This window comes from Cricetulus griseus, chromosome 3 (assembly GCF_003668045.3).
Source record: "Cricetulus griseus strain 17A/GY chromosome 3, alternate assembly CriGri-PICRH-1.0, whole genome shotgun sequence".
NCBI classification, from domain to species: Eukaryota; Metazoa; Chordata; class Mammalia; order Rodentia; family Cricetidae; genus Cricetulus; species Cricetulus griseus.
In genome coordinates this window covers 259,584,701-259,605,519 of record NC_048596.1, presented here as the reverse complement: position 1 = coordinate 259,605,519, position 20,819 = coordinate 259,584,701, and the positions used below count along the sequence as shown (strand labels likewise).

The 20,819-nt window shown below is 38.1% G+C and overlaps 1 long non-coding RNA gene across 1 annotated transcript; it reads left to right on the top strand.

The window, feature by feature from the left end:
• Positions 1–5,142: 5,142 nt before the first annotated feature.
• On the top strand, positions 5,143–18,937 carry LOC118238475. The gene is made up of 4 exons (XR_004768906.1): positions 5,143–6,434; positions 7,653–7,742; positions 11,931–12,024; positions 17,716–18,937. It is a non-coding gene; the product is annotated as an uncharacterized LOC118238475 (long non-coding RNA).
• The last annotated feature ends 1,882 nt before the right edge of the window (positions 18,938–20,819 follow it).

The following is a 20,819-nucleotide window of genomic DNA, read 5'->3' as shown; positions in this document are numbered from 1 at the left end:
ATGGGCACAAAACATCCCTACATATTAAATGATAATAATAGACAATAATGTCAGAAATTATTTTTTCATTTATACTTGGAGTACTTTCCTCTTCCTCTTTCTGCTCTTCATCTTCCTCCTCTACATTTCTCTATCTACTCTTTGCTGGGCAGCCATGATGCCATCGCACATATGTGGATGTTAAAAGACAATTTTCATGAGTCTGTTCTGGGCTTCAAACTCAGGAGGTCATCAGGCTTGGTGGCAAGTGCCTTCACCCTCGAAGGCTTAGTGACTAAGCCATTTTGCCAGACTTGGTATTCATCTTCTTTCAAAGAATAAGACCTTAGTTGTCACTGTCTCCATTACACATCTCTTCACTTCTACCCTTTTCTCCTTTGTCTTTTTTACCCAGATACATCCTTTTCTCTTTGATCATGGCTATGTCCTTACAGTTGCTCTTAGCTTACGTTTCTATCTACTGTTAGTTGTACTTGAAGGCAAGAAGGCATCTGACATTCGATCTTCCCAACCTTATTTAGTTTTGCTTCTTTTGTTTGCAGTCAGCATTCTGTATCTGTGGTTTATTCTTTTTAGATTAAAACCAAATGTAGATTTTTCTATTGAACATATGCCAATTTTATGTTATTTTTCCCTAAACAATAGAGTATAACAACTTTATTATTTTACTGCCTATTACTATTTAACTGCTACTGACGCAGCCTCCACTGTACTGAGTACTATAAGGAATGTAGTATAAACACAGGCCTGTACATGCTACCTAAACACCAAATCAATTTATATGGAGCACATAATTTCATTAACGTCCTCAAAGTGTCCTGGAACTCACTTCTTTGACATTGCAAGGGACAACAGTAATTTCATTATGTTGTCCATTTTAAAGCTGTCAAAAATGGCCAGTATTCCCATTACTTTTTTATATAAAAAGAGATGTGTGTGCCAAGGCTCCTGCATGCACATATTGTGTGTGCACATAGCTCTGAACATTGAACACTCTTCCAGTCTCAGACTAGCAAACATGTCATAAATGCAACATTAACCAAACATGCTTATATTGCCTCCATAGGACTAGAAACCTAGTAGAGCTAGTCTTTGTGTGCGGGTGCCTTATAGAAGAGCATGCAAAGCTTTATAAAATTTGCAAAGAGAATTACATTTGTAATGACACTGGTGGGACCTGTATCTTCAAGAACATGACAAAAGCTAATGATTGATTTTAAACCCCCAAAGACTACAGTTCTTCATTTTATGAATCCTAGCTCTCACAGATTTTGACACTAACTTGCTATTGGTATTAACTAGTTTGTTTTCAAAGTTTTAAAGACACAACATGTTGCACTATTATTTTTGAGAAGAAAGTAACAGTGGCCAACCAGTGATGCTTTCAAATGAGTGAATTATGCTTGAAAAACCACAGTTCCAGTTGTCAGACAAAAGCTAGAAAATGTACTATGACTTCTAAAACCACTTAACCTTTAATAACTTTTTCATGATGTTTAGACAACAATAGAATCCTGCAAGGGACAATGGCATCGGACAATCTAGGCAATAAGAATGTATACCAAAGCAAAAATGCTGAAGAAAACCAACCAGGCATGATACTCTGATTATTTATCTCTGTCATAGAAAACAGGTTAGAAATAATTTTTGGATTGCATCTTGTGTCCCATGAGTATAGATCCTTCTCTTAAAAATGACTACTCGCATAAGGTACCCAGTCTGAAGTCATCTTAGAGCTCACTCGAGAGAGGTCTCTTGGAGGACTGAGACAGTAGACTAAACACGCCTGAATGTAATGCTTCTGTGGAATATATGGAAACAAAGACATCTCTAATGTAAGCTGTTAGGGACATTGTGGTGGGGTTTTCTTATTGAGTGTAGCGGTTCAGAGTCAGTCTTGAAGGAAAAGGAGACAGATAGAGTCTATGACAAGATAAATGTCAGGTGTTAGTTTCTCTGTGCTGGGAAAGAGAATACACAATTTGTTCACAGAGCATGAGGAATGGTACTCTGAGACACTCATGAAATACTTGCCAAGCTGCACAAGACCAACACAGTCTGAGAGCTGGTGTAACCCAGTAAGATCCTTCTGCTTGTGTCTCTCTGTTTCTCTCTCTGTTTCTCTCTCTGTTTCTCTCTCTCTCTCTCTCTCTCTCTCTCTCTCTCTGTGTGTTCCTCTCTCTGTTTCTCTCTGCTTCTCTCTCTCCCCCTCTCTGTTTCTGTCTCTGTGTCTCTGTCTCTGTCTCTGTCTCTCTGTGTCTCTGTCTCTCTCTCTGTCTCTCTCTCTGTCTCTCTCTGTCTCTCTCTGTCTCTCTCTGTCTCTCTCTGTCTCTCTCTGTCTCTCTCTCTCTCTCTCTCTCTCCTTCACACACTTGGCAGTATGGGGAGGAAAACACATAGGGTAAGAAGGAGCTAATGGCCCTCTTACTGCAGGCCTAGGCCACAAAAGCACAAGAAAATTTAAAATATTACATCTGAAGCTTCAATCATTATACAGAGGCAATCTAGGTAAACACTTAGAAAAGGCTGATTTTATCAGTTATCTCTAATTTAAAGAAAATAAACAAAATAGCCAGAAACTTCATGCATGGATGTGGAAAAATAAGCTTCCAGTGAAAGGGTTGTTCTGGAAGATTGTTACCTTCATGTTCCATGGCTTTGAAGCAGCATTTTTACAGAACAGTAAGGCTGATGAGAACACCCACTACACAAGTGGCTGTAAGAGTCTAGAGAGATTGCAGGCATCCAAACACCTGGCTTCATTGGAGCGCCCACTGTCAAGTCTTACTGAAAGTACTCATGGTTAAATTACTTCAGTATTTTTTCTGTTCTAACTTTTCTGTATGGAGACCTGAAGAGAAAAGGAAAATATTGAGATAACAAAGGAATTGAAAAACTCCATGATCCACTCATCATTTCTGTATTATGAAAAGGCCAATAAGGCAGGTACAGACTGCAGTGACTATTAGGTGCTTTTTGACAGTGAAAAGTCTTCTTGTTAGGTCTCCAGCATGGATACATCACCACAAAAGGCACCAGCCTGGACCTGGGAGGCCAGTTTGTCTCGGTGGTCTTTTCTCTAATTATTCACCTTTTTTAAACCTTGACTTTTTTCTATTTAAAGTTCCAGATAAGTTTCAGAAGCAGTAGACAGATAGACCAGTTAGAAAAAATAATTAATGTGCCCAGTTAAAAAAAAATCCCCACAAAATGACTTGCTTTCTGATGATTCTTTCATGGGCATGTGTTATCTAAGGATGTGGCTCATACTCTCAGAAATATGATTTTGTCATTTGAAGGCAAAGGAATGCAGCATATACAGAGCAATCATGGGCTGTGACTGCAAAGGCGAACTTGGCATCGCATCGGGGCTTCTGGATACTTTCATGATGGCTGAGTTTGATGGAGATTGGACTTTATATTAGACCTGAAAGCATTGTCAATCACCATAATGGTCAATCACCACAATAATGTTCTGATCTTTTGCTCCCTAGTAGTCCTTCAATTCACTTACCATTTCAGCATGTGTCTTTTACATCCATAAGTTGTCTAGTTAGCTGAATTCTGTCCCCAACTGACAAGATCCTCAGATCCCAGTTGGATAAGAGCAAGCAAGCACCTGTCATTTCATTAGATATTTAGTCCAGCTCTTCAATATAAATGTGGATGGATGATTCCTCAGACAATAGTGATACTGGGTCGATTTTGGTGTGACAATACATTAGATCACTTGCTTCATGGATCTCTCAGGGAGCAGTGCACTTATGAAAGTGAGTTATTCCAGCATTCCCCACTGTGGAACAAACATCTACAAGTTAAGCCCCATGTTTGTGTCCACTCTTCTATATTATTTCCATCTATTTGTTTTTACTGAGGTTGACAGTGATGAGTATGATACAGCAGGATCATTTTAGACTTTTGTTAAGAAAAATACAGTGCATTTAGTCATGGTTGGAAATATGTATACAAGTGGGTTTAATAAATGTTTAGAGATCCCATTCTTATGCAGACAGAGCTAATAATGTTTGGAAGCATTTATAGGGGTAAAGTCAGTTTTATGCCTGCTGAATGGAAGAAGTAGGCTCTATCCTTCTAGGTCAGTGGATAGCACCAGCAATGTAAATAATAAAATCATTGGAAATATAATTTCTGTTTTGCCAGTTTCAGTCTGTATACTTTTTGTTGTGTGGTGGTTGGATCAGCAAAGAATTTGCAGCTTAGCATTTTCCTTAAAGTAGCTATCAGTGTGGATGCTGACAATGTGCATGCTAGGTGTATGTATGCACCATGTCAGAACAAACCACACAAAGAAAAACAACCATTTAGAATACATTCAAATGAATGTTCTTGCTTAAAAAGCAAGGAATACAACTGACCATCTTAATAAAATGTATAAGTTTTGCTCTACACAGGAAATAATTAGTTAAGCATGGGCTAGAGCATTATGACGACACATACATATTTTTTATTTTGAATTTATAGTCATGATATCAAAATATTTACTTCAAAAAATGGAATATTCATTTGATCATGGTATAAAATGATCTGTATGAAAACAGAGTGTCTGATGCCAAAAAAGACATAATCTCTGAGCCTGTCACCTAAATGTGTCATTTAACCCCAAATTTATGTGTGTATGTATATGTATATGAAAATATTACCAGACACAGTTTTGTGTGTCTGCTAAAACTGAACAAACTGATTTCGTTCCATGAACATAGTATGTAGAGCAGTCCCTAAAAATAGCAAGTGGGTTGCTCAACATTCCTTCATTCTTCTAAATACTATTTTTTCTTGTTATTACTCTATCCTTTTTTAAACTTAAAGCTTTTATTTTTAATTGACACACAATTATATACATGATTTAAAACATTCTGTGTAACAAAATCAAACTTACTGACATTTATATTCTGACAACATTTTTTTTGAATGGAACGCTTAATCTAAATTTTTAAAACCACTATAAAAATAGTTATTTTTATTTGTGTGCATGTGTCTGTGTGTATATTAAACATGTGAGTGCAGGTTCTAATGAAGGCCAGAAATTGGTGTCTGAGCTTGAGTTACAGGCAGTTGTGAGATACTCAAAGTTGGTGCTGGGAATCCAACGCAGATTCTTTGCACAAGCAGTATGCACTCCAAAATGCCAAGCCATCACTTCATCCACTATTAGTCATTTTTAATTTTGTTACTAACTATAGTCAGTACACTGTGCGACTATAAATATCCATAAATCTTTGTGCATTTGATCATCTCTCCAATTCTCACACCCATAGCTCTTTGCAACCACTGTTCCCCTCTCTGTTTCTGTGTGTTCCACTCTTCATTCATGTGTGAGTGAGAGCATCTTCACCTCCTTATGGAGTCACAAGGGTTATTTTATACAGAAGCTTCCACCTGCAGCAGACTGGCTAAAACTGAAGAAGAACCCTAGAATTTTTATTTGCTGGGCTGAACAAAGTAGCTGGCAGGGAGCACCTCTGTTCTAGGGAAACCACTACTCACTATCATTTCTATACAGGGTCATCCTCCATTATTCAGACTCTGAGAGCTGTTTGAGCAGTTCCAGGTTGCCCCACTTTGGTCCAAAATGATCACCCTGATATATTTAATCACTGTGATTCATCTTCCTTCTATGGGGCACCTGTTTGGTGACCAGCTCATCTTTTCTTTGAGCAAGTCAAGACACTAAAGTGTGTTCCATGCATTTGAACACACCCAAGGTGCAAAGCAGTTCTGCTGAGTCATGTTCCAGGGAGTCTATGCTTTCTTTTATTACACTATTCAGAGAAAAGACACTATTGGTGAACGTAAGTTAAATAGATTGAAAAGCAAGAAGGATAATACAAACCTAGATAAGCCAGACAGATGCTTTCATATCTGAATTTCTGGACACCTAGATGCCTAGAGGGGTCATTATTCTGAGCAAATCCTTACATTTTATTCTCAGCAATTACATCCTTGTCCCACGGATCTGAGTTGTTTCTAGAGACAGCAAGGCTTTTATTCTCAATGCCCTCTAGTTATAGTGAGGAAAGCAAATCATAACACAGAACAGCTGATCTTTTTGCATGTTTGTGTGTGCTTAGTAGTAGGGATTAGATCTTATGGCTTCTATATGCTATGTGAGCACTCAACTATCTAGCTATTTGCTCTGGCCATTTCCCACTTTGTGTTTTGAGTCAGTCTTTCTAAGTTGCCTAAGCTGTCTTTGAGCTCACGCTTTAGTCCAGGGAACCCTTGACATTCTGCCTAATCCTCTAGCATAGATGGGCTTTCAAGCTACATCACCAGGCCTAACTGGATGACTTAACTTCTGTAACCTATTTCCTTCCATTTATTCCATGCAGAAACTCAAGGTTCCTGACTTACAATGGTTAGATGCATTTTCATTAGAACTTCCACCTTGACCCTGATGTTTTCCTCAGCTGCAGGTAACTGACATATCCTGTCCTGATGTTGTCAACCCAATGATGACAGCTCCCAGACAGTTACACACCCATGGAGGGCACAAGAAGCATTGTGAAATATTAAGCAGAAACTTCATGCTTTATGCTTTACGATATTGGCCACATCAACATTCAAATTTAAGGCTCAATAGAGAATGCCAGAAAGTGATGGGAATTTATTTACTTTTGTGGTACCTTATTTACTCGTTTATTCTCTCAGGCATAGTTTACCAACTGGGTGCCAGGCTCAGTGGTTATAGCCAGACCCCTTATGCATTCTTAAGGGACAATGATGGTTGACAACATGAAGGTCATTACAGACTGTTTGGCATGTAGAAATGGAGAATGTTAAAAAAAAAAGTTAAGATTCTTCCACTAACTTCCCAGGGCTAGGGAAAGCTAGTTTAAGTTCTGTTCTGGAGGAATCTATGATGGCTGTGAAACTGAATGGAATGACTTGGAAAACAAGTGCAGGAAGCAAGCAGTTCAGTTCTGATTTGTAGGAGTGAATGACAAAGAGGGGAGGGAGGAGGAGAGGGGATGGAGCCAAGTCTTTGACTTTACACACCCAAATCCTAGGGAGCTGATCACTGCATATTATAGATTGCTAGGTGGAGTGCAGCCTGTGTTCCTCATTGGGTACTGTTGCCTGGTCCCTCAAGAATGCTGACTTAAAGGAGAAGGAAAGATCACAAAGAGGAGGCGATACTGCACACCATCCTGCAACCTCAGTCCTCAAGGCATGGATGTTGGGTTCCCATGTGCCCACACTTGACCTGCTGTCCAACAGGAGCCCAAGTTGTTACAAGAAGCTCTATTGTCAACATGGAATGAAGCCATTTTCGTTGTTTAGCATCCCTGACACCATAAGCCATATTTCTCTAATTTTGAACAGAAAACTGCCTAGAATAGCCATTTATAACTGTATGCTGTTTAATTAGCCAGCATGGGTAGTACTGCAGGCATAGATCACATTGCTTTATAGATTTGAGAATGTTAATAGTAGAGCATATCATTTTAATTATTACTGATTTCATATTGCATCTCAAAGAACCCCTAATGCAAAGCATGAGGAATGGCCCAAAGTGGCTCAGGATCACACAATAAAGTAATTGTTATGCTCAAATGTAAGGGTATTTCCTTTGTGCAAATGTCAATCTGCATTGAGTAGTCTGGCTCTTTTTTTTTTTTTTTTTGCTGCAGTTCAGACTACAGACTACAGAAGGCTGGAGATCACAGATCCAGCTCTCTGAGATATGAAAGGCAGTGGTCAGCAATGTGAAACATATGATGGTAAGTGCCTAGGGGGAGTATAACAGAGACACAGGGCAAGAAGAGAGAAAAAAATAGGTAGAAGAAAAGGACTCCATTATTTTGTTTAAATCTTGTTAAATATATGACACTGTTAAATTAATTGACCTGGATTGTTGTCTTTTATTTATTTATTTATTTTTATTCTGTAGTTATCAAAAACTTCAAACTATGTATTTGAGCCATAGTGTGGTTCATATTTTCATTTCTTGTAAATAATACTGGGATAGACTATAGGCAAAGAGAAAATCCTTGCCAACAAAAAGTTCATTGTAGATTTCTTTTTTATTATCACAGGTTTTGTAACATATGACTGTTAGTCTCTTATATATAATATTGTTATTACAGTCACCTGTCAGCCTATAAACAGACACAGACATATGAATAGTCACATATATTTCAGGTCCAAAGTATCTGAGTATTCCTAACCCTAAAATATGAAAGACACCATGCTCCAAGATCAGAAACTACGTTTTTGCTTGTTTGTTTTGAGATAGGGTTGCTCTATATAACAACAGCTCTGACTGTCCTGGAATTCTCTCTGTGGAGCAGGTTGGCCTCAAACTCATAGAAATTTGCCAGTCTCTGCTTCCAGAGTGCTGAGATTAAAGGAGTGCACCACCACAGCCCAGCCCATCAGAAACTTCTTAAGCAATGACAAGATACTAAAAGGAAAATTCCACCCCTGTGAAAGCTCATGCCCATGCTTATTTCAAATGGCTGTATGAAATTATCCAAAGGCTAAATATTTAAGATATATGTGAGAATGAAACATAAAGAAATTCATGCTCAGATTTACACTACCAAATATCTCATTAGGTTATGCAAACACTCTAACATGTAGAAAACTAAAACACTAATTTGAACTACTTTGGGTTCTAATCCTTTAGGTTAAGGGATACTCCACCCATGTGGAAGAGACAATAAGAACTAAATAAACAAACAACAGCACCAATAGTAATAATAAAACACCTTTACTCAAAACGTAGCTTTATCCTAGGCACCATGTTTACAGATGGCTTTCATATACAAGCAAAGTGTAAATACATCATCAATGTCACTTTGAGGTGTGTCCTCTGCAATGAATATCTAAGTGTCTGGGACTAATAAGGAACCTTAGATCACTCAAGACTGACCTGAAATGAACATCCTAAAATCAAAAAGTTTAGAAGAGAGACTTAAGACCTTCAGTGAGGAAATCATGAGAGTGTCCAAATGCTGCTAATTTATAAAATCAAAGGTAAGAGAAAATTTAAAAACGATCACAAGATCTTCTTATGCATCAAAGTGTGGGGAAAGAAAGAGCGGTAGAGCAGAAGAAGCCCAAGGTACAGACGAATCCAGGGAACCAACCCAGGCCCTAAGAACCCCTCCACCCTCACTCTCTCTATAGCCACTCCTCTGCCACCATCAAGTTGCTGCTTGTTGGAAAGGTTCTTTGTCAGTAGAGCTTCAGGACCAGCTGTGAAGGCTGCAGCCAACCCACCATGAAGCACAGAAAGCACACACCTGGGTTTTCCTCTATGCGTTGCATTTATGATTTGCAACACAACATGAGGTTCTGCTGTGTCTTTTCCTCCTCTCTTGTACATGTATTTGTCAGCCGCCCCATCTTTTGAATGCAATATTAGAGCCAAGTATTTGAAGAGAAAAAAATTCCCTCCTTCCTTCAAGTTTTCACTCTGGGAGTGATGAGAAAAGTTACACATGAGCCTAATTTTAACACAGTATTTAAATACATTTTGCATAAATCCTTGGCATTTGAACTTCCCTGTCAGCATTTCCATAAAATTCCTCATAGTCATAGCTTTTATAAGGCAGATTTCCTAATTCAGTCAATCCCACCTATCCTCTAGGTGTGGCTCTGGCTGAAGAGACAGAAATCACACCCTGGTTGCTTCTACATTGAGCAGCTCACCACTGCCTGTAACTCCAGATCTAGGGGCTCCAATGCTCTTCTAGCTTCTATTACACTTATACATACATGGGATGCACACACACACACACACACACACACACACACACACACACACACACACACACAGAGAGAGAGAGAGAGAGAGAGAGTGTTAAAAATAAATCTTTAAGAGACATTTTATTAGATGTCAAATATTATATATAATATATATATATATATATATATATATATATCAGGCACTGTACTAAGCATAATACATATAACTTAACTCTCCTCATTGGCCTAAGATACAGTGTTATATCATTTTATGAATCAGGACTTAGTAGCATAAACATGGTGCACTAGGTAGAGATGTGATTGCTTCCTGAAACTGTTCGATTATGTTTGGTTTCCTTCATGCTTTTCTTTCTTCGATGGACATTTTAATTCAGAGAGAGCAAAGGAGATTGTGTGAGCCAGAGGCAACTCTATCTACAGTCCCAGAGGAGCAAAAATGGATGTCCCTTGCCATCTTTTCAAGTTTGCTTTAAGTGATCTTTCTTTGTTCTGTTTATTGGGTGGGGTGGACACTTCTAAATCAGAGAAACAGATATTCCACTGAAGAGGAAAAGGGGTTGCTGCTATGCTCATCTGGATTGTGCACTGACTGATGAGTCTGCATGGATGAATGGCATGGGGAGGGGGGACTTCTGCACACCCAGCTACAGGCCATGTGCATAGTGGATTCTTGGAGAAGGCTCTCCCTAAAGGAGATGAGCAATAATTACCTCATTTACATTTTTCATATAAAGTGTGGTTTGAAGGTGTGAGCATGTGGATACAATGGGTTAAATAGGAAATTATTAAAATTAATTGAGTATCTTTCTCTCTGCTCTATCTTTTAGTCTAGGCTCCAGGAAATTTTGTGGTTTATATTTTGTTTCTATTGGCTAGTGCTGCTAAAGACCAACTTGAAAATCAGATGATTGTGACAGAATGCAATGCCAGACTAATGTCTTCAACTCACAAAACAAGTGTTTATTTTCTCCTATGTGGAAAGCCCTCTGAAAAGCATGGGAACAGAAAGATAAAAAAAAAAAGTCATCAAAGGGCACAAGCCTTGCAAGTGCAGAAGTGATGAAACAAGAGGGTGGTAACGATGACACAGAGCACTTGGCAGCCTTATCCTTGCAAGTTGTTACATTTAAACCTGCCTAGTTTTAGTGACTAACACAACAGTTCAGTCAGACCACCTCTACCATAGCTGCCAGACACAGGGCGAAGTGAACAAGCGATTCCCAAACACTTCCAATTGTGATGTCTCTTGAACCAAAGTTTTGAGTACATGAGAAAACTGAACACAAGTGCTTGATTTAATAAAGAGCAGTATTTGGACCATTCTTCCCATTTGGGGACTCATTAATACCTTAGAACTTTCTGTACTAGGTGACAAAGAATTTCACTCATGAAAAGAAAAGGCTTTTGACTTTTGACATTCTTACTGCTTCTTTCTTTTTTGGAAAGTAGAATAAGGGAGCACAGGAGTAGTTTGGTACTTGACCAAATCCTTCCCAATTATCATGCATGTGTATATAATAAAATTAATTCTGTGTCTCTGCATCAGAGCCTGCGGCAAGAAGCGTACAATCAGTTTTGTATGTATAATACATCACAGAGTTGTTCATGAATAATACAAATGCATCGAGCAGATACTAGTGAGAGAGGATGTTTGTCTTTGCATGGAATCGAAGTGAACATGTAATATTGTGATAATATATATTTGATGAATTCAGGTCTGACTTGTCTTTGCCATACTCTGCTAATTCCCCGACAAGGCTTGCTACAATAATTGAGTTTCCAATAACATTATGATTATTTCCACATGATAATTTAATTGTGGGTATTTTTTAATATTGTAATATTGTAGATTTGTGATTATTATGCATTTGCATGCAGATTTTCATGGTGACTTGGAGCACATCCCTACATTTATAACTTAATTTTATATATTATTGCATATATATTTGGGGATGAACTCATTAATGCAAATAAAAAAATGGAGGTCTGTTTAGTCATTCAGCTTTTATTATAAATGGCTGAGAGCCTTGCTCATTTTTTATAACAGTCTTAACAATACTGTGAGTAAACCAAGCATAACCTTAATTCAAGAATGGATTCATTAAAAATAATGGTAATAGCTATGATAATTACAAATTGTAGCATATTTGTTCTACCTAATTGCTATATAAGATACTATATATTATTCTTTACAGAATGTAAAAGTTCCATGTGTGGGTTCTACTGAGTGTATCCGCCAAGCTGCTGGTTGTGAGGAGGTAGAGATGGTGACTCAGAAATGCACCCCTGGTAAGTAATTGAAAACTTAAGGAAGATACAAATTTTAGTGACACTCCCCTTGTGCATCTTAATAACCAGAAATACACTTCCTGATGAAGAAATTTGTCTCCCTCCAAAAGCTCAAAGTAGAATTCAATAAAGAAAGTTAGAGATAGATTTTAAAAGTATTATTAGAGAAGTGTACTGCAAAGTACCTCCTTGGAAAAATAATTTAAAAACTTAATTAAGTCCTTAAATTTGATTTGAAAAGTATACTTCTAATATCAGTGACTATGGAATAATCATGAGTTGCTACTGTAAAGGGATGCACATGCCATCCATTTGGAGGAGTTTACATGATTTGAGAGGTGGAAGACAAGTCACTCAGGATCCCAAGGAACACAGAAATGACATATTCACAACAGACAGAATTAAAGTCAATACATTTGACTTTCACATAGTATTAATTTTAAACATTAAGAGAAGCAGAGATTGATTTTGGTGCAACTAATTTCATTTTACCTACCCATACACTTAGATTGAGATGAGGGAATTTAAACCATCATTGACACAATGGCAGAATCAGAATTGACTGAATAACCCTTGCTGGGCTTGGGATAAATTATTTAGAATAATTTAGACTTTTTTCATTATAATATTAATTTTATCTCCCAACTTATCAAAATCCAAATGGTGAATGGCCACACTATGGAAAGTTTGACATTAATTTATTTTAATCACTACTTGGTGTTTAAATTCTTGAGACATTTGGAAATTGATGCTAAGCAGTATCTTGACTCACTCACTGTGGACAACCCAAGGTTTCCACGAAAGCACCTTCCAGAAAGACTCCCAAAGCTCAATGAAGGCAGGTTGCTGTATAGAGATTGGTACGACACAGCAGCGGATAAGCCAGGAATTCCTTCAATCAAGGAATGTCAGTTGAATTTTCTTGAGGTTGGACATAGCTCAATGTCAAGGTTCTTGTCTATGTAATGAAAGACATGGGCTTGAACCCCAGCACCAAAGGAAAAAGACCAGACACTTGCTGAATATTTTTCCAGTGTACAAAGTTATGAGGAATAAAGAAGCAAGGGGATGATATGATCACAGATTTAACAAGACCAACATGATTAATGAAAAGAAGACATCTTTAAAACCAAATCAGATGCAGTTTAAATTTCCATGAGATTTCTATCATAGCTTCCTTTCTAGTTGCTGTGATAAAATATCCTGACAAAGGGAACTTGAAGGGAGAAAAATTTATAAGGCTCATATTTCCACATCATAATCCATTATTGTGAGGAAATCAAGGCAACAAATGGTCACATCCACAGTCATGAGCAGGCAGAGAATGAATACATATGGTCTACCACTCACCTGACTTTACCCACTCTTACACAGCATAGGACTCAAACCTTGAAACTGTAGCTGTCCTCAGTGGACTTTGTGTTCCCACCCACATTAGTTAAGCAAGACAATCCTCTACAGAAATGTCCACAGGCAATTCTCTTTAGGAAAATAACACCTCCATCCATTGAGATTCTCTTCACATAGGATTCTAGAATATGTCAAATTGACAACTAAAATCACCTATCACACGTTCTCCCATCAACTTTGCACAAAATAGCTACCTTACAGAATTATGGTAAGAATTAGAACTAAGAATTACAAAGGCAAATGGCTCTAAGGCTGGGCATCTGAAGGACAACTCAAGTGTGAACAATAGTAGATAACACTAAGTAAATGCCTGCAAAGGTGCTATAATCTGTTTTTCAGTAGGCAAATCCTCATTTCTTGAGGAAAAATGAGAAAGCTTCAGGGCACAATGAATACTACCTGTGTTCAAAGTCATGTAGGGCTTAGGAGACTGAGGGTTAAGGACTCAGAGACAGACACCTGTCTCTGAAGCTCTCCAATAAAGAAATGATAGTATTAAGTTGTTTGATAGAACTGCCTCGCCTTTGCTATCACACACATAGAATGTATACCTCTAGATTCTATTACTTTGATCATAAATTGACCCAGTGATGGCCAAAGCTTGAAATTTAAAATAAATTTAGGAATTAGGCTGAATTTTTCTCAATGAATGATTCTCCGGGGATGATGTTGGAACCACTGACACAACTTGTAAGGTTTTAGGTCTCTTCTCAGACCTATTGACTTAGGAACTCTGAATCCAGGCCAAGCCATCTGGGTCAACAAGTTTTCCTTTCGGTCTTAGGCAGTCTCTTGTTTGTTTGACACTGTTCTGAGTAAAGAAAGAATCCTCATGTCATAGAAAAACCTATACTTTAGGGAGATAATTTGTACATATTCACCAGGAAATGTTCAGGATGGGTACTTGAACTTTTAGATGAGAAATCTTAGATAGGCCCAGGGCATATTAGCAAGTATGGCAAAGCAATGAATACAGATAACACTGAGAATCAAAATGCTATAGTTGAAATATTTGTACATTGCCCTTGTCCCAAATTTCTGTTTGGTGGAATTAGAGGCTGAAGTCATTGGGAGGCAATTGAGACTCAGGGGTGGAGCCAAGACCTATGAACTAGACTTGTATTTCCAGAGTACAAATTTGACTCTTCTACCAAGTAAAAGTTGCCTTCACTGAACCAAGAAATGTGCTTTCACCAAACAGTAACATCTTCAAAGCCTTTGTCTGTTCTGTACCAGGCTGTGCAACTACAGGCCCTCTATTCTAGTTCATAACTATCCAGCCAGTGGTATTTTAGTTACAGTAGTCCAAATGAGCTAAAAACAAAAACAACCAAAACCAAACAAAAACCAAGAACATGTCAACCAGTTGCCAATGAGGCACCAATGAAGACAAAAAACCATTTTCTTTGAAGTTAGATGGAGATGGGTCCTCTGACCAAAAAGAAGAAGAAGAAGAAGAAGAAGAAGAAGAAGAAGAAGAAGAAGAAGAAGAAGAAGAAGAAGAAGAAGAAGAAGAAGAGGGAGGAGGGGGAAGGAGGGGGAGGGGGGGGGGGGGGAGGGGGAGGGGAGGGGGAGGGGGAGGGGAGGGGGGGGGATGGGGGGAGGGGGAGGGGGAGAGAACCTGGCTAACCCTTTAGCCATAGGTAGAGCAGTTGCTCCTTTCTTTTTAGCTTGCATGTCCATTTTCAGTTTATTATTTTAATCTCATACAACCTTTTCAATTGACAACTATCGATTTTCTTCAAAAAAAGTCAGAATGTTCTTGTCTTTCTTAAACATTTGCAATTTAATTTGCCCTTTCTCCTACATTTTAAAGAGAGTTATTAGAAACCTGTGTCCCGTGCTACTATCTTGCTGAAGGCCTGAGAAGGGGCTTGGTCTAGTGAGGTTCCACGGAAAGAGTTCAGGCAATTTGTTTTCTGTTGCTGTTCATACTTTACTAGCTTAGATACTGGGGGACAAGACTTTGTTATTCTTCTCTTTTCCAAGAAGATGGGGATGTGAAAACTTTAAATTACATGACATGTTGTTAGAAAAGCTTAAGAAAAAGTCCAAGCTAGTACCATCAGCCTCTTTTAACATTAATTTCAATTATTTATGTTATTTTTTTTAGAATCAATAACTAGAATCCAGACAGTCTTCACAAGTAGCACATAATTGGCTTATCAGATCTTTTGGGTTTTGGTAGAAAATACACTTCTTTGCCACCCGTTCCCTGAGGCCACAAGAGTACATCTCAATTTTCTTCGCCTGAATATACTAATCTTGGACAATGTTAACAAAACAACTTTTTGAAAGCATTAGCTTTAGGGACTAGAAAGGTCAAAGAGTGGTTAAGATTGCTTGCTGTACTTGCAGAATACCTGAGCTTATTTCCCCATATGAGATAGCTCCTTACTGCTTGCAGCTCTAGCTTAAAGGGATCTGACGATGCCCTCTTCAGGACCCCATGGACACGTGCACACATTTAGCACATATACATGCACCCAGGGACACACACATACATATAAAGCTGAAAAGAGGGCTAGAGAGATGGTTCAGCAGTTAAGAGCACTTACTGCTCTTTTAGAAGTCCCAGACAGTCTGCTTCCAAAACCCACTGTATGCCATCTTCTGGTCTCTGAAGTCATTTGGAACATACATGGTGCACAGACATGCATGCACACAGTTACACATACACATTAAAAAGTCTTCTTAAAAATGTTATCTCTAGGAACAATCTATAGAAAGTAGCCAACATGCAACATCATCCCCTCTATCCACTATCCTTAGTCTCTGACCTCTTGCACAAACTTGTGTCTGTATCCAAATGCTATTTTATAGAAGGAAAAAGCCCAACAACAGAAAGTTTATAGTTTTTGAGGAAAATCACATATTCCAAAAAGAATTACTTTATACTGTTTTATCTTATATACTCCCAACACCCAAAACATTCATTCCATTAGCCTAACAGGGAAAGAACATTAATATGCATTCTTTAACCTGTAAGAAATACACATGGAAAATCATGTAAAATACATCAGTATTTTCCCTAGTATAAATGTTTCTAACTAAAAAAAAATAACTAATGCAGTTATCATTTAGAAATATCAGCCCTACATCCAAATGTCTAGTGTCATTTCATCAAGTTGAAATATCCTCACTAAAATTCCATACTTAGCTATACTTGAAATTAACATTGTTCTTTATGTTGATGAGTCGGAAATTTACGTGCACATATTCTAGGTGCTAGCTGATGTCTATCAGTGATTAGACAGTCAAGATAGGGATGTGAAAAATTTAAATTGCATGACATGACCCCTTTGTTTCCCTGGACATCATCTACCACGTAGTGAAGAAGAAGGTCCTGAGTCAGTGGCAGCTACAAACCCACTCTTCATAAAATGTTGGAATTGCAGTTATTTCCAAACTCTGCAAGTTTTTAAATGCAGAGTTTATGCAGGTAATTATATTTAACTTCTGATTAGCATATATATATGCCTCCATATATTCATATATTCTAATTTATATGTATCCCAAGGGGTGCTAAGTTCCTTCCCTGTTTTGTTTTAATTTTCTTTTTGTTTTCTAATTCTGTGACAAGATTTGCGCCTTTGTAGCAGGACCTTGAAAGAGCAAATGTTCATTCACGTTTGAGTTTGTTCATCAGTGACTGCCAGGCTGACAAATGTTTTGTGAATAATGCCTGGAAAAACTTTGTTTGGATCAAAGTAGCAAGTGATTAACCCCATGAAAATGCCCTAGTAACTTTTAGTTGATTGTAAAAGCTGAGAAAAATTAAAAGCCTTCCATGCTTTGTTTACGGATGCCAAGGTTCCATTTGTTCTTATTAGTGGGAACACTGATACCCTCCCGCGGTGCTTCGGTGATGCATGCTTCTTGCCACCCAGTTCCTTTATGCAGAGCAGGAACATGAAGAACTGCAGGGCCCTCCCATGGGGTTCAACAGGCAAGGGAGTTTTTCACATCTCTGTGGGTAGCAAATCTCTAAGACCTGAATGTCTGAGGAATAATGCCCTGTACCTTGGCCAATAGATTTCCTGAGTAATTGTTCAACATTCCATTTGCCTTACTACAGTATGTATCATTTTAATTTCCTCCAGGTAATTACATGATGGATCTCTCATGCACACCAGGCACTCATTTCCCCCGATTCTCTGCGACAGCTATAAACAAAGACTGTATATTTCAAGAGGAAAAAGCAAAAATGTGCCAGTCAAAGCATATGAATTAACAAGCTTAATTCGTTTGAACATATTTCCTGTTCTTTTTTATCCCCAGTGGCTTCCTGTTGTGAAATGGTTCATTCTGTTTGCAAAAAATCACAAACTGGAGATAAAAAGGAAGATGTCTTCACTGTGAGGTCACATTCCAACTAAATTTTCATCCATCGATTTCTTATGCATGGCTTTTGCCAGAAGAAAGACCGGCTTTGTGTGCATTTGTATTTTAAGGGCCATGTGATGGCATGGCCATCCCAAAGTTCTTTCCAAAGAATTTGCTTCTTGCTCAAATTCTGTGAAGTCTGATAATCAGAGAGTCACGATGTCTGTAGAATGCAAGTTACACTTTTTAACGCATAATTTTCCCATGAGTTTTTCTCTCCAGCATAAAGGGATTTGCTAAAGGATCTTTGTTTGACAACAGAGAGGATTTCTGCAGTTTTGAAGAAATTGGCAATAACTGTCTAAACACGGGAAAGTCATAGAATAAAAGAACAACAGTGTACCTCCTGTGGGGCCACTGTCTGCTCAGCACAGCAAACAGCAGCTGGCCCTATGGTATTTTGCTATACATATCACAAGTGCTTAGGTCATGGTGGTTTCCTCACTTCTGCCTTTTGATTCCACTTTTACAAAGAGTTAATGAAACCACATTTCCTCCATGACTCCCACCTGAAGGATAAAGCCCTGTTCTCCTATTTTGCCTTTCACTAAAGAACTTACCAGTTAAAGCTTGTTACGGGATACTTAACATAGTTTTTGCACACATAAACTGTCATTTTAAAAATTGAGAAAATACCATTAAAAATAAGACAATGTTGAGAGATATTTGCCCATAAGAAGGCTATATAATATGCCCATAATAATATGACCATAAGTCAAATAATGTCTAACTTTTTTGACAGTTTTTTTGGACAGATTTGGGGTAATGGTTTGATTCCTACCCTAGCTCTGTTTCATTGTATTCTGTGGAATGAATAAATCATGACATTAATTAAGTTTCCTTTCTAACCTGAAAAGTCAAATAACACCAAATAACACCTTGCTCTGAGCCATGTGCCAGTTTGAAAGTGTGAACACTGAAGAGGAGACAGTAGATGCTCAAAGGATCCTATTGTCCACATTGCTATGGAAATACATACTCTCACCCACTGTTTGCAGCTGGCTTCTTATGAATATATGTTTTTCATCATCATCTACATATAATTTGGAATCTGAAAGATGTCAGTATTTCCTAATAGATGTTTTTGCTATATTTCTAAAATCTTTATAACAATAGATTTCAAAGTCCTAAAATTTAAACATGTTATGCTTTTGGCTTCAACTATAAACTTATTAATCTTGGGATTTGAATTTCCTTACCTGATTCCTCAGAGGTAACCTTCAGGCAGTTGTGAGTTGGTGGCTGGCTAACTAGCATCTTTACCTTTCCCTGTTTTGAGGTTCATCACTGGAAACCCTCTCTTTTTTTCTGTTTATCTTTGGTGAAAGAAATTCCTCATTCACATACAACAGATGATTATCAAATTTAATTGAATCAGTGTAGTCTAGAGAAAGAGTACAATTTCTTCTATATAAATCCCAACATCGCTGGGCATTGGTGGTGCACGCCTTTAATCCCAGCACTTGGGAGGCAGAGGCAGAGGCAGGCAGATCTCTGTGAGTTCGAGGCCAGCCTGGTCTCCAAAGCGAGTGCCAGGATAGGCTCCAAAGCTACACAGTGAAACCCTGTCTCGAAAAACCAAAAATAAAATAAAATAAAATAAAATAAAATAAACCCAACATCAAAAGCAATATGGCCAAAGTAAGTGACCTCAAGCTGAAATGATTTTGTAAACAGAGGAATTAATGGGCAGACTGAAGATAGGATCTATGCAAAGGGAAAGATGTATGCAATTGACTCATTTGATACTCACATTTGAACATGTGAGTAGCAAACACAAATGTTTTTCAAAAAGGACATACAAATGGCCAACCACCATATCAGAAAATGTCAGCACCACCAATAATCAGGAAAATAATCATCAAAATCATAACAAAATATCATCACACTTTGGAGTAGTCATAAAAAGGGAGGGGAGGAGTAATACATATGCCAAAGGTGTTGAAAGGGAAAGATTATTACATTCTGTTCCTGGGAGTGGCAACTCATATAACCATGGCGAAAAATTATGTCGATTCATCAGAATCTAGAAACAGAACTGTAATGCATGCATCTTAGAAAGCCAGTACTCCTTGTATATTTAAACACACTGAAGTCAGCATACTGATGAAGTCTGCACCCTCACTGCAGCACTGTGCATAGAAGCCTAGCTACTGACAACCTAAGCATCTGTCCACTGGTAGAGAAAGAAGAAGTGGTGTATACACCAGGATGGTATGCAACTGTTAATAAAAAGAATGAGATTCTGTCCTTTCCCATAGCATGGATAGAACTGGAGCTCATTATGTTACATGAAATAAGTCAGGTAGAGAAAAGCAAACCTTATTTGTTTTCACTATTATGTAGACAATAAAATGTTATGTTGCAAATTAGAAAATAAGAAAGTGGTTCCAGAGCCAGGGGTGTGCAGAGGAAGGAGGGGATGGGAGGGGATGACCACATATTAGCAACTCTCTTCTAAGGAGTTTGTTGGGTCCAGATGGTCTCTAAATGAGAGTTGCAGTGTGTGAGTGTGTGTGAGAGAGAGGGGGGGAGGAATAAGAATGCAGGTACACGTGTGTATGTATGTACATGTCCATGTATGCACTAGTGGAAGCCAGGGACTAACTAACCACAAGTGTCATTCATTCCTCAGGAACTATTAATCTGTGAATTTTTTAGGACAGTGTGTATCATTGGCCTTTTAGCTCATCAAGTAGTTGAAGCTGGCTGGCCAGCTTGTCCCAAGAATCTTCCCATCTCTGCCTCCTGACACCTGGCTTTCTTACATAGGTTGTGGGAATGGAATGAATCCTCAAACTTGCAAAACAACACTTTACCCACTGAGCCATGTCCCCTTGAGAGAGATTCACTTTGCAGAGTAGAGTTTCTAGTTAACTTAAATCTCTTATTCCATTTTTACAGTGGGTGAACATTGTTTAGGGTGACACAAGCTTGTATTTTGTTAATAGTAAATACGCCTGAAATAAACATTGGATCTTGTTTACCCAGAGGGACAT